Below are 13,584 nucleotides of genomic sequence, written 5' to 3' on the forward strand. Positions count from 1 at the left end.
AGTCTATCTATCTATTCTATGTTTCGAAATTTATTTTAAAAAGGGATAAAGTAAATTGTGTACAGGTCTACTTGATTTCACTGACCACAAGGAAATTTGCTTAGCTGGAGGCATCAACATGGCAGATGTCCAGATTTAGTTACCTGAATGCTATTAAGATTTTTGGGTTTGGGTTTTTTTATTTTACATATTTAATATAAAATAAAATATTTTATTTTTTCAGGTTCCTTTTCATATTTTATTTCTCAATCTTCCAGTCAGATGAAAATATTTGTATTATAATCAAATTTCTGTCTGACAGTTTCATATATTTCAAACCTATGGGAGACTTTGCACTAAGAAAAGAGAAATTCTATCCAGATTTTTGAGTAGTTTAAGTTTATACTTTTCATTAACTACAGTAATCTGGGGATGTGGAGGGAATGGACTCAGGGGAAGAGGTAGAAAGAGTGCAACACACACTTCCTAGATCCCTCATAAATTGTTCAGACGATTAACTGCCAGTTAATATCAGGTCTGAATTTACCTAGCTTCAGGTTTTTTTCCTTTGAAGAATTTTCTTTTCCTGTCTCCCAGTATAGTTCTACTGCAAAACACTTGATATGCAGTACTTGTAGCAATTATACATTATTTCTGAAGATTTCATTGCATCTTAGTCTTGAAGCAGTATGTTCTATCTACAGTCCTAGTTAAAATCAGTTGTACACAATTTAAAATTCTCACATTGAACAGAGTTGGGTTTTCTTATTTTTCTGCTAGTAATTCAAACAATATTACTATTGCATTGGATCATCATAAAATATTTCTCATTATAATAAAAATTGGAGATTATAGAGGATAAGTAAAACACAGGTGATATTTATATTTTTGATCTGTCAGAAATACCAATGATAAAATTTTAATGCTTTGAGATCCAGAAATTGAATTCCTGTCTGGATAAGTAAGCATTTTAATAAAGCTGCAAGAAACATGAAAGAATTAAAAGTATTTACTTAGATTTTTCTTTTTTAATTCCTGTGTATTTAGTAGAACTTTAATTCTGTGTCTGTACCATTTATTGAAGCAATGTGGGGAAGGCAAGTTGGATTTAACTAGGAATTGATAAAATATTAGTTTGGTTAATCAAGAACACAATACGCCATCAAAATATTGCAAAGTGAATTCTGTGTCAAATATGAGTGCTGATAGGTATCCAACTTTCATTGCTTTCTTGGGAAAAACTCAGCCCCTATAAACATTACTGATTTGAAAAGGAAAAAAACTCACATGCTTATATATGTGCGCACATATGCACACAGACACTTGTCATGTCTCTATGAAGTGGGGATTTGGATTTCACCTGTAGTGGCCTGATCACATCCTTCTGCTTCTCCTGATCTTTAGAGCTCATTCAAAGCAGTGAATTGCACTTTGTCTCTTTCATGTCAGTAGACTTCCTTTAAAGTCAGGTATAAAAAAGGCTTGTAATAAGTCTATTTAATTGAAGTCTTCTTTGTAAAAAATTATTCCACTGATATAAAAGTGTATCTGTGTGTGTGAGAGAGAAAAATGAGAAAAAAAAAAGTAAAAAAAGGACTATTCCTACTAATAAACTTTGCCTAAACATTCACCTGGTTACTTTACCTTCTTAGCTTCAGGATATATTTGAGTGCTTTATCCTTTATCTCTCTCTCTCTCTCTCTCTCTCTTGCATTTATTTATTTTTTTTTTTAAATCTTGGATTTAAAAAATTCTCCTAATGATAGCTACATTAAAAGGAGCTTGCTTGAATAAAAGATTTTATTTCCAGAAGTCTATATTTCCTGTTTAAACAACTATTTGGAAGTGTTTTCTCCACCAGGTTGTCTACCTTCAAGTAAAATATTTTTGCTCATACAGATTTTATTGAATTACATTGAATTCACTGTGAATTCTCAACCTGAGTTTATTTGTCCACTTCACTCACACCTAATCAAGAGAATATTGAATTATCACCAGACTGTCTCATTTAGTTGGATGTTGAAGTGCACCAAACATTAATCATTTAGGAACTAGGAATAATGTTTATTTTCTAATTTTGAGTATTGAAGCAAATGAATAATCTGAATTTACAGATTGCAAGAGCAAGGTCAGCAAAGTTTAAGACAATTTCAGTGTTTATGAAATTATTAAAAGATAATGTGTTAATATGGAATGAAACAGAAGGAATGGGAACAGAAAATTTGAAAGAAAGGAGGTGATATTAATTTAAAACTTATTGTGTGCAACTGACCAAACGTTGGAAGACTTCCTTGTACAGAGGTGTCATTCAGTTTGCTTAGACTAAACACCTAAAATGTTTAAAGTGAACATAAGTCACCCACTGGTAGAGTTAGGGCAACTGTTGATCAGTATAAATTTTAAAGTCACTGATTTGCCAACCTGTGTCACATTGTTTTCTTGCAGAGATTTAATGGCAGATCAAGGCAGTAAGGAGCTTCATATTACTAATGTTCCATTATTTAAATCATACTTGTGAACGTAATAAAAAATACTATGTTTAACACTTAAAAGTAGACTACGGATTAAAGTTTTTCTGTCTTAAAGTTTTTCTCTTTAAATTAGATCCATCCTTTCATTTATAGTTGCTCTCCTCTTCTATCCCTTAATGCCCATATAGAATTACACAACAGTGAAATTTGAGCTAAAAAGCAGTCTTACAGATGCTATAGCTCCTTTACAAGAATGCTGTGTATGGAAAAGGTATACTGGAATTGCGCAGATGTGGTAGTCTGTAGAAGAACTGTATCTCACCAGAAGAAACCCAAACTCTCAATAGTGCATTGTATACCACAGCTAAATAGGTCTTTCATTCCCAGCTCTCCTTCTTTCACTGCAGTGTTTTATCATCCTGTTTAAAACTTTCCTGTGATTTAAGCCTGTTTTCATCCACTTCACTTAGATAAATCTAAAATTAATTCTTACAGGCCATTAGATAAAATACTGAGGGAAAGATCCATGATTTCAGTACTTCTTTTCTTGAATTTTAAACCTTCTAATGTTAATTCTGATGATATTCAAGGGGAGGGTGGGGTTTTTTTTGTTTGTTTGGGTTTTTTTTGGTGTTTTTTTTTTTTTTCTGACAGAGACAATTTATAATGAATAATTTACATAATTATAGGATAAATCAGATCAGGGTATGCTTTTATTGTGTTAAGCAAAACTATATCAGATACATTATAAGGGAAGAAAAGTGGTTGTGTTACCTAGCTAGGTTCAATTTAATATGCATTTTAACGAAAATTGTGTTTACTTTTTTCCATGTGTGGAAGCCACATTAGCTCTAAAGAGAAAGCACTGATAGTAAATTGCTGCCAGGAAATCTCTGTAGCAATTCAGACCACTAAGTCTGCCAGGTGATAGGTGATAACAAAACTGTTTTCTCTGTCATCTTTTATAATCCAAAGTGATACTAATGCTGCAAAGTAAAAGTGCCCCACTTTTTTGCCCAACATACAAACCAAAAAAAAAAAAAAAAAAAAAAGTAAATCCCATTCAAATAGAATGAACTTTAAGAGGAATTTTATATATGGCTTCAGAGAAAAAGGTTTTTGACATTTTCTGGCTGGTAACAGTCCTGTTCTAAGAGAGGGAAATCTTCCTTAAAGACGAGGAGAAAAGGAAGAGAGAGATGAATTCATAGGACATAATCACAAGTGGGCAAAGGTCCCACTTTTTTTTTTTGTGGGCAAATATACACAATACATGTTTTAACATTTTAATATATAGATGGATTCAGGAAGTCTACTCTGGACCTGAAGGCAAGGATGCATCATTGAGTTTGTTTGTTTATAGAATGAAATCTGAAGCCTTAGAGAGTCTGATGCTAAAACTGTCAGTGTAACATGAATCACTGGTGCACAGGATAATGCATTATTTTATATACTTGTCTCTGAATAAAAATGACCACGAATAAGGAGAACAACTTAGCAAAATATGGAGGACAAAAATCAAAGCTGAAATATTTCATTACAATTCCTGAGGTGAGTTACTTTCCAAAATACTCAGATTTGAAAGACACTAAGTCACAAAAGCAATGTCTAATGGTAGTGGATCATTTGAATTTTTTGGCCAGAATTCCTTTGGATTGACACAGGTTATGACAGTCTTTCAATTATGTGCTCAATTATTCAATCATCATGTATGAAGAATACTGTTTCTCAGTCACAAAGCAGCTCAGTGATTTTTAATCCATACAAAGCAAGCTGCTGAAGAGGAGCAATGAGTTAGACTGCTATCATGCACAACTGGGTAACATATTTTTTTCCACTGGAGGATTCTTCCATGAAATAGTAATAATAAAGCTATTGCAGAACACAGAGGTATCCTATTGCATTTTTCACTCTCATGTGGAGTTAAGTTCATTGCCGTTGCTGTGATGTTCTCTATTTCAACTGTGTAAGTGATCATCTTGCAATATTTATACCTCCCCTCTTATACCTTTGGTGTAACCTTGCAAGTGAGTAACTCAGTATATCATGTCCATTTGAGATAATCTCTGAGCTGTCTAATTGTACAGAGTTCCATTGTTGGTACTCAGTACCTCACTTGGTAGTTTTTCTCCATGGATTTGAAATACACAGTGCAGAAATTACGTACATTATTTCTAAATATATATTCTGTTTAGCTATAATCTTCTGAGTTAATATGATTATTAGTATTCTCGTGAGTGAAAACAAAATGTTCCCCTAATCTTCATAAATTAAGAAACCATATTTGTTTCAGCATTTATTACAGTGTGCTTTTGGCACTAATAGCAATGTACTGTAGGTGGTACTTAGAACTTTTAGAGCATTTTGAGTAATTCAAGTAGTGCCTCTGTGACCTGGTGAGTGGTAGTTTCACTGCAGAAAATGCCTTTAGCTCTTTCTGATTTGCTTTTAAGAGCAGCTCCCTCTTGCAATATTAAGATGTTTACAAGGTCACAGCTCTTTACCTTTAAGTTGTGGTAAATTGAGATACTCACAGATGAACAGAAGGAAAATATGAATTAATATCAAAATTAGGTGTGAGAAACTCTTGACTCCCAGATTTCTGCCTGATCCCTGACAGCAGGTGTCTCTTTGGAACACCAGAACTCTGGAAAGGATTTAGTAACTGATGTCAGGAGTTTGTTGTTTTCAGGAGAGCATTACAGAACAAGTGTGAGGGACTGAAATGCTCTGATTCATGGTTTAAACACTGTCATGAATAACTTTTTGCCCATTGTGGCAAAACTGCATAAAGAAACTGTCGCCACCTAAGCCCACACTTCCCTGAATATACCTCCTGACTGGAGCTTTGGACTGTGAGTTAATCTGTCTAAGGGATTTTGAGATAGATAAAGCTGACACAAGAGTCCCACTATCTCAGGTCTAGGGAGGAGTAAACAAGGCTGAGGAGGAGGAATGTATCCACAAGGAAAGCCAAACCCAGCAGCTGTCTTGAAAATCATTTCTGCAGGGTTCAGGGGAAGGCCACGGCCCACAGGTTCATCTGGTGGGGCCAGATTTGAACACACTGCCCCCCAGCCAAGGGGGAGGAGGAGAATTTTGGGTGTGTGGCATAACCTCTGGTCACAGGAAGTGAACACCCACCCTCCCTCACACAAACTGGCTCAGGTATGAATCCCCCCACCATGACACGGCCACATCTATGGGACAGTCAGCTGAGGAAGCGTCACAAAACATCAAAGACCCTCAAACCACCCCTGTGACTGATTCCTCCTGCCTTCCACCTGGCTGAGGATGGCTGCACATGATGCAAAGTGATGCAAAAGATCCAGAGCCTGTTGAAAGAGACTGTGTCAAACTTGCCCTCCCAGGGGAGGTACCTGGGCATTCCCACGTGCCTGAACATTTATTAATGCATTGGACTCTATGCTTTGCAGGACTCTCACCACCAATAAGACCAGAAGAGCAGGATCAACAGGACACCATTGAGATCCATGGAATGGTGATATCTTCTGCTTAATCTATTTCTATGTTACTCTCTTTTCCTCCCCCACTCCATTTTCTATTTTTTTTTTCTCTCTCTCCTCACATTTCCTGTTAAATAAAAGCCATACTATTGCCACTGACAAATGGTCTGCTTTGCACTTTAGTTTGGGCAGAGGTATTTCTCTAATAATTTTAATAATGAGATCATAAGTCCCTTTTTTAAAGGAGTCTATACAGCAGTGGGGTAATATGTTGGAATTTTTTTTTCAATTTTTAACTTTAGTGCAATAGTGTTTGATCCCTATATCTGTGATGAATACTCTTGTGCCAGGAGTTGCTTCCTTATTTACCTAAGTCCGTGATTAATCTGTACTAGCAGATGTCTCAGTTTTGAGAACAAGGATTGTGTGTCAGAGCAAAGAATGACAAGGGAAGTTCATTATGACCATGTATTTGAGACACTTTCAAGAAGAGATTCATTAGAAGATCCAGAATCAAATCCAAATAAGTCCATGGAAATACTTAGCCTAAATGCATGTATTCAGACAATGTAATGAATATGTAATACAAATATGACGAATATGTATTAGTTTCAAGAATATAATTTGCTCTGTTCGGTTGATGAGTATGCATTATTTTATGAGCAGTACCCATGCTTCCAGCACTGTTAATAATGTTGGCTTTCTAACGTAGTAAACTGATTGGAGATATATTTTATATTTTTCAATGACAAGAGGAGGAAGGAGGCATTGAAATGTGTGAGATATTTGAGAACTGAATATTAGGTTGGCAAGTGTGTTACAGGGCAGTGAAGCAGTGCTCAGTGTTATTGCTGGTTGGCTGTGTGGACTGTCTTCATGATCACTGGGTGAATTGCTTTGCTAGCAATTGCTGTCAGTGGACATCAAAGAGTTTGGGACAACTGGCATTTTCAGAAGAGATAGGTAATTGAATAGGCTGAGCAGTGTGACAGGAAAACAATTGGAGAAATCCTAAAAATACATGTCCTATTACATTCACATTGTACATTTAAATAAGATCTCTCCTTGCAGCTATGAACAGGAGTAAGATTAAAACAAAGATCTTTCTCAGGTAGCCTGTATGCATTAAATATTTAGTTCATGCTCACTTGATTTAACTGAGCATTAAAAAAGAAGTCTTTTGAAAATGAGAGGAAGCTATTGCTACACAGGGTAAGTAGACAAGAAAGAATCTGCAGACGAACATCATGCTCTTTGTTCATCTGTTATGTAACTAAGAATGTTTCTGAAACTTTGAAAAGGAGATGGCCTACAAGGCTTCAAAAATAATGCATGCAGGTATTGAATATCTCCATTAATGCAATGGTGGGTATTTGGATCATCATAACAATCATTGTGACTATAGCAATGAAACTGATAATTATAACACAGTTTTAGTTATAGTTTCAGGCTTTGTAATTTTTGCAGTTATGTTGAAAGCTCAAGACAACCTTACCCAACATGAGAAAGATTTCCAATCTCTGTTTAGCCTTTCAAGACTGTGTTTGAGTGATTTACTAGAATATTTAACTTTCAAAGAGAGTGCCTCTTGAGAGCATTGGTGGGGGAGTGCATTGATTTATTAGCTCAAATCCTAGGCTTAAGTGAACTCAGGGAAAAAAGAATTCAAATATCATTCAAAACATGAGTAAGCGACACTTTTATACTTTTAAAGTGTAAAATCTCCACTTTTTCATATCTGATCACTTTTGTCAATTTAAGAGAACTTAAGCATCACTCACTTTGGGGTTGATATCTACAGGACCAATTAATCAGATAATGAACAGCAGCCAGGAGCATGCTTTGGTGATAGCTTTCAAAAGAAATTATTGCTCAAACAGACATGGAAAGCAAAATAAGACCTCGCAAAGTTGGAAGATGAATAGGCAAATTCACAGTTATTAAGCAGATTAATCAACTTTCTTAGTAAAACTGTAGTTTATGAAAAATTAACTTCTGAAGGAAGATACTTTAAATGGAAAATCAACTGTCATGGGTTTTGTAAAGAGCATATTATTCTATTCCATCTGGGTGGAGCAGAATTGCTTATCTTTGCCCAAATGGGTCAGTGTCACTTATCAGATGGTGGAGTGCTACTTATCCTTCTTCATTGTTTCACTACTTCCATGGGAATGTCTTCTGCTAATGGACCATTAAGAGCTCATCAATGACATTACACATTACAGTGCACTATTGTAAGCTGCTCCACACAGGGAGGAGGAGCCAAACCATCTTAACCTAGATAAAAAGGAGCCACAGTCCCACTAGGAATCCAGTTTTTCCACCGGATCCCTGGAGGACGACTGGACCCATCTCACCATTACTGGACCCTTTTTCTTCAACGGCACCATCTCTACTCCAACAGAAGCACATCTGCCCCTCCAGGAGGGCTTACTTTGGACTGCTTCCAACACCCTGACTAACAGGGTGTCAGGTTGTATTTCTGACTCTGTCAGGGTTTTCTAGGATTTCTTGTTTGTTTATTTGTTTGCTTATTCTTCTGTACTACAACATCTGTATTTTTATATTCCTAGTAAAGAACTGCTATACCTATTCCCAAAATCTTTGCCTGACAGCCTTTTAATTGCAAATTTATGATAATTTGGAAAAGGGGGGGAGGGGCTTACATTTTAAGGGAGACTCCAACCCTCCCTGGCAGGTACCTGTCTATCTAAACCAAGACAGATTTTGCCGCCCAACGTGGGGCTAAAAGGCATTGAGAGCAAAAAGAAATAGCAGTTCTTTGGTGACCTAAGTTCTTGTGTATAGAAGCCTTGTTGGATAGCATCATGTGGTCCACTTTTCCCTGGTTTGGGTGGCACGTGGTTGTGGCTGTATTTCTGACATTTGCAAGCCCTTATCTAAATATGGGCCCCATAACTAAAGCTACTGTGACTGTCATCCAGTTTAATTTATGGCTTAATAAGGTGAAGGACTCATGGATTTTTAATTTCCTCTGGAAGGCAGGCACATGGATTCAAGGCTATCATACACTAACTGTGTGTTTTTGGAGTTACTTTAACAATGGTACCTACTGTGAGGAAATGACACCGGGAGAGTTTTTTTCCCAAGCCTTTACCCACCTCTTTGGGTCTGCCCCACCAGTTTTTGAAGGGTTTAAATCCTCTCTGAATGCTAATGATATCATACAATGGCTGGTGCTGCTAATAGGCGTATTTTATTTAGCATTCGGAGATAGGGGAAGATTGACCTGGATAACCACCCTGATACCTACCCCACAGAATAGGGATGATACCCCAGAGCCTGACTCTGCCCCACAGCCTGCCTCAGAAAGGACCCACCCAGACTGGGTTGAAGTTCTGGTAAAAGAGATGCATGAGATGGGCCAGATGCTGAGGGAGTACATTTCCCCAGCTCATGAAATCAACATTTTTTACAATTACTTGTAAAGTGATATAACAGACTTTTGCTTTTTCCAGCGTTAGAAGTTTGATCTAAACATATCCAAAGGAAGCCTGTAGTCTTAATTTCCACCTCCATACTGGCTGATGTAATTTTTTTCCCTTTATTCCATACCACAGTTTGGGATTTGTGTTGTGTACAGTCCCCAATTTGTTATAAAACTTATTCCTTCACACTTTAACATCTATCATTTAATTTTTGCTCATGCATATTTCAGTCTCTCCCTTAGCCTAAATCTCATTATGTTCCCCTTTTACTGGGGGTTGGATGGTCCTACTTGTCCTACTTGCTGGATAGTCTTGCTTGTCCCTTTACCACTCATGAAAGGCTTTACACTGAAAGGCACCTCAGCCTGTCCTTGTGACCACATCCTTCCATCTCCACATTCCTGCAGAGGTTCACCATCTGTGGTTCCACAAAATTCAGTGCTGCTGCACCCTGCTATTCTGTTGCAATGACACTACCTACCTTCACCTCAACACCTGTTTTCTCCCCTCAAAATTCTTATGAAATACTTCCTTCTTCTCCTCATTTTCTGTAATTAGACTAAGGATTTATTAGCCAGGAACTGTTTCTAATAACTTGCATGCTCTGTGCCCAATTCAATAAAGTTCTTATTGCTGTGAGAACCTCTCTGCTTTATGCATAGGAGCCTGAATAACCCATTCTGTAAAGGCACACCAGACTACAGAGTGAAACCAAATAAAAATACGGAGTGGTCAACACCTTTGCTACTGCCTCTGATCCTCCAGTACTAATAACCAGGTAAGCTATCACAGCTGAGCTGCCTGCTGGTCACACTTGGCACATCACCAGAGCAAGACTTGAGCTCACTGTTGAATATACTGCAAAGTTTCTTATCAGTTCAGCTGACAGCCCTATAAATAAAGATGTTGTAAAACAAGTAAAAAAACCCATATCCAGTAATTAATTTTTTCTGGACTGTAGCTGTAGTGCCTGCATAAGGATCATTCCTGGAATGATACTGTTGTATAAGTTGAACTTCACTCCACTCACTGGCTAATGCAGAAAGGAGGCATCTACAGACAAAGTCATTCTGTAAGTTTTGGATTTCTGTCACTATGAAGATATCCCTTCTCCTTAAGTCTAGTGAGGAGAAGGAAAAGGACCTGAATGTTCCTGCTGCTTTAGGATCAAAAGAAAACACAAGAAGGAGAAATTTGATGCTTTTTTGCCCTACTTTGCAGCTTAACTTATTTGCATTTGAACTTGATATTTTGCTTTTCCCTGCTGTGTGTGGCAGCATCTCTTCCACAGATGGCCTAGAAGAGAAAGACAAAAAAATCCCTATGTCTGAATAGTTATCATAAGGAAAAATTCTCACGGTGTTGCTAAGGAAATGAAGATAGGTACATTAGACTATTTGCACTCAGAGTTGGTATTCACAGGCCTTTGCAACCATTTCCTCTCCACTCTCTTGTGTTTAAGAGTTCTTCTTAATTCTTTTGAGTTTAATGCATTTTTAAATCTTCTTGGAAAAACAAAGCTCAAAATGGAAATTGCTAGCTAGTAAAAATACCTTAACTATTATTAGTGTCTTGGCACTCTCTCTAGGTTGTGAATCTGTTGGGATAAACTTACTGAAGCCCTATTATTGAGGTATTAATCATATCCGACTTCCAGCCATGTCTGTCAATTGCTCAAAATAGGTGCAACATTATTCTTTTTCACATGCAATGTCTCCAACTTTCCAATTGTCAGATAAGAAAGAAAAAAATGATGCAACATTCCTTTGGAATTCAAATGTAATATCACATTAATTCCAAATCTAGCACATTTAAGACATTGTGAGTCTAATTCTCTGTGGGAGTATATTAGTGCAGATTCACTTATACCAACGGCAGGCTCTGCTGATTGACGTCAGCTGAGAAACTCTGCAAGGTACACACGAGTAACAAGCACAAAACTCAAGAAAAGTAGGACCCTTTCACCTCTTTGCCTTCCTTTGTGAGGTTCAGGTTAGGGGTCCTTGTTACTTTAACACTGACACTTTTTTTCAATGAGATTTTAACACCTTTTCTAGCCTAGGAGATTCTCTCTTTTCCTCCAAGGTGGAAGAAAAATGTTCAGAAAACACTTCAGAACAGGAAAATTTCAGCTCTCAAATCTGCAGATGGTAGGGATAAGTTCAAGTTATAACATTCAGAATTAAGTTATTAGTGGTCCTCAAAATTAGGAAATGCTAATTGACAAATAATAATATTGTTTTAACTGCCAAAAGATTTTCCTCTCATTGACTCCTTCATTACTGGTATTATCTAAAGCTGTGAATTTCTGAAATTCATGAAGTCACTGGAAATGAAAAATATTGAACATATAAAAAAAAGATGCAAAAAAATCACTTTTCAATTCTTTGACTGCCCATCTTCATGCTAACAAAGTTTCTACTAAATGTAGAATTTTGTCTTAGAACACTTCCTGTGTTAAAATTCTCTTATTGAGAAACTACACAGTAGCCTTTGGCATCAATGAATAAAATTCATGTATGTTATAAGAAAAAGCCATCTTGATTGATAAGAAGGAAAAACATTATTTATCCTATTTTAAGATTTATAAAGTGTTGTTTATTCACTTTTTTTCCCCACTTCTACAACTTAGTGTATGTAATATATAACTGTATAATGTCTACAAATGGATTGGTGGTTTGCTAGTAATCCTCAATGGATACAGTACCTATGCAGTGCTTCTGAAAGACTTCCACTGAAACCATCTCATTAAAATTTTTCTCTTGCATTTGCCTAATTTTTATTTAACACAAAAAGACCTCCATCATTCTCAAAGCTCCTAGCTTTTACCTAAATAGCTGAGTACATTGTTCATGTTTTCTGTTTCCTTTATACCTGATAATCTGTTTTTTTAAAAATAAAGCATGTTTTAATTAAAGAATTGTGTGCATATATGCAAGGGAAGATAATAATGACTGCATTACAGTATAAACTTGTTTATTTGCATTAATGATAGGTAGAGCTATGGTGAATTATGGAATTTTGCAAATTAATATCAAAGTGAATAAATAATGAAAACCAGAGGGTAGTTAATCCACAAAAGTTTCATTAATTCCTTTTATGGGTTGTAATTTGGCTATAATTATCTGCATTTTTATTTTTCTTTTATTAAGAGCTAGTGGAATATCTGATCTGTTATGATGCTAAAAATGATTTCTGTTCCACAAAGTTTACAGTCAAGAGGACACCTGCAGAAAAACAAGTGACTGTTCTGGAAAATACACAGGTGAGCATGACCTGTTATTCTGCCTCATCATCATCCATATCCATTGCTGAGGTGTTCCAGCAATAAGCATGATAGTGTTTGTATGCATAGAAAGAAAGTCTTTAAAGTAGACACTGGAAGAAATTGAAGGGAGTTTTGGGCTGTTCATACACAAGTGGAATGCGATTAGTGAGGTTTTGAAGTCTGACGCAATTAAAGTGAAACTTATTAAAGTTATCACTTTCTTTAAATTTAAAATAATTCAAAGGTGAATACGAAAGTAGCTTTAAGACACTTGCAAATAGGTCCTGATATCTTAAAAATCTGTAGCAGACTGTATTTTGACTCCCAAAGAAGATATTTCATGCTAGTTTTTAACAGAATCATAGAATGGATAAGGCCACCCAGTCCAACCTCCCTACTCAAGCAGGGTCATCCTAGAGCTCGCTGCTCAGGATTGTGTCCATATGGCAAGTAATAAGTTAAACAATATTGAACCTTGGGGAACACCACTAGTGACAGGTCTTCAACCTGTGCCATTAATAACAACCCTCTGAACACTGCCAGTTCTCAATCCACCTTGCCATCCACTCATCCAGCTCACTCTCCCTGAGCTCGCCCGGGAGGATGTCATGGGAAAAGTTGCTGCAAGCCTTTCTGAAGCCCAGGTAAGCAACACCCCTACTGCTCTCTCCTCATGTCTCCAGCCAGATGTCCCAACATGGAAAGAAATCAGGTTGGTGAAGCATGACTTCCCTTTGGTGAATCCATACTGACTACTCCTGTTCGCCTTCTTGTTTTCTACATGATTAAATTGGCCTCCAGAACGTGCTGTTCCAGGTGAGGCTGACTGACCTGTTCCTCTTTCTCCCTTTTTGAAGACTGGGGTGACATTTACTTTCTTCCAGTCCCCAGACCCCTCTCCTGACCACCATGACCTTTCAAAGAGGGGAGTGCCATAACAATGTGTGCCA

Source organism: Chamaea fasciata, unplaced genomic scaffold (assembly GCF_029207755.1).
Source record: "Chamaea fasciata isolate MVZ Bird 193981 ecotype frontalis unplaced genomic scaffold, bChaFas1.0.hap1 SCAF_5, whole genome shotgun sequence".
In the NCBI taxonomy this organism is placed as follows: domain Eukaryota; kingdom Metazoa; phylum Chordata; class Aves; order Passeriformes; family Sylviidae; genus Chamaea; species Chamaea fasciata.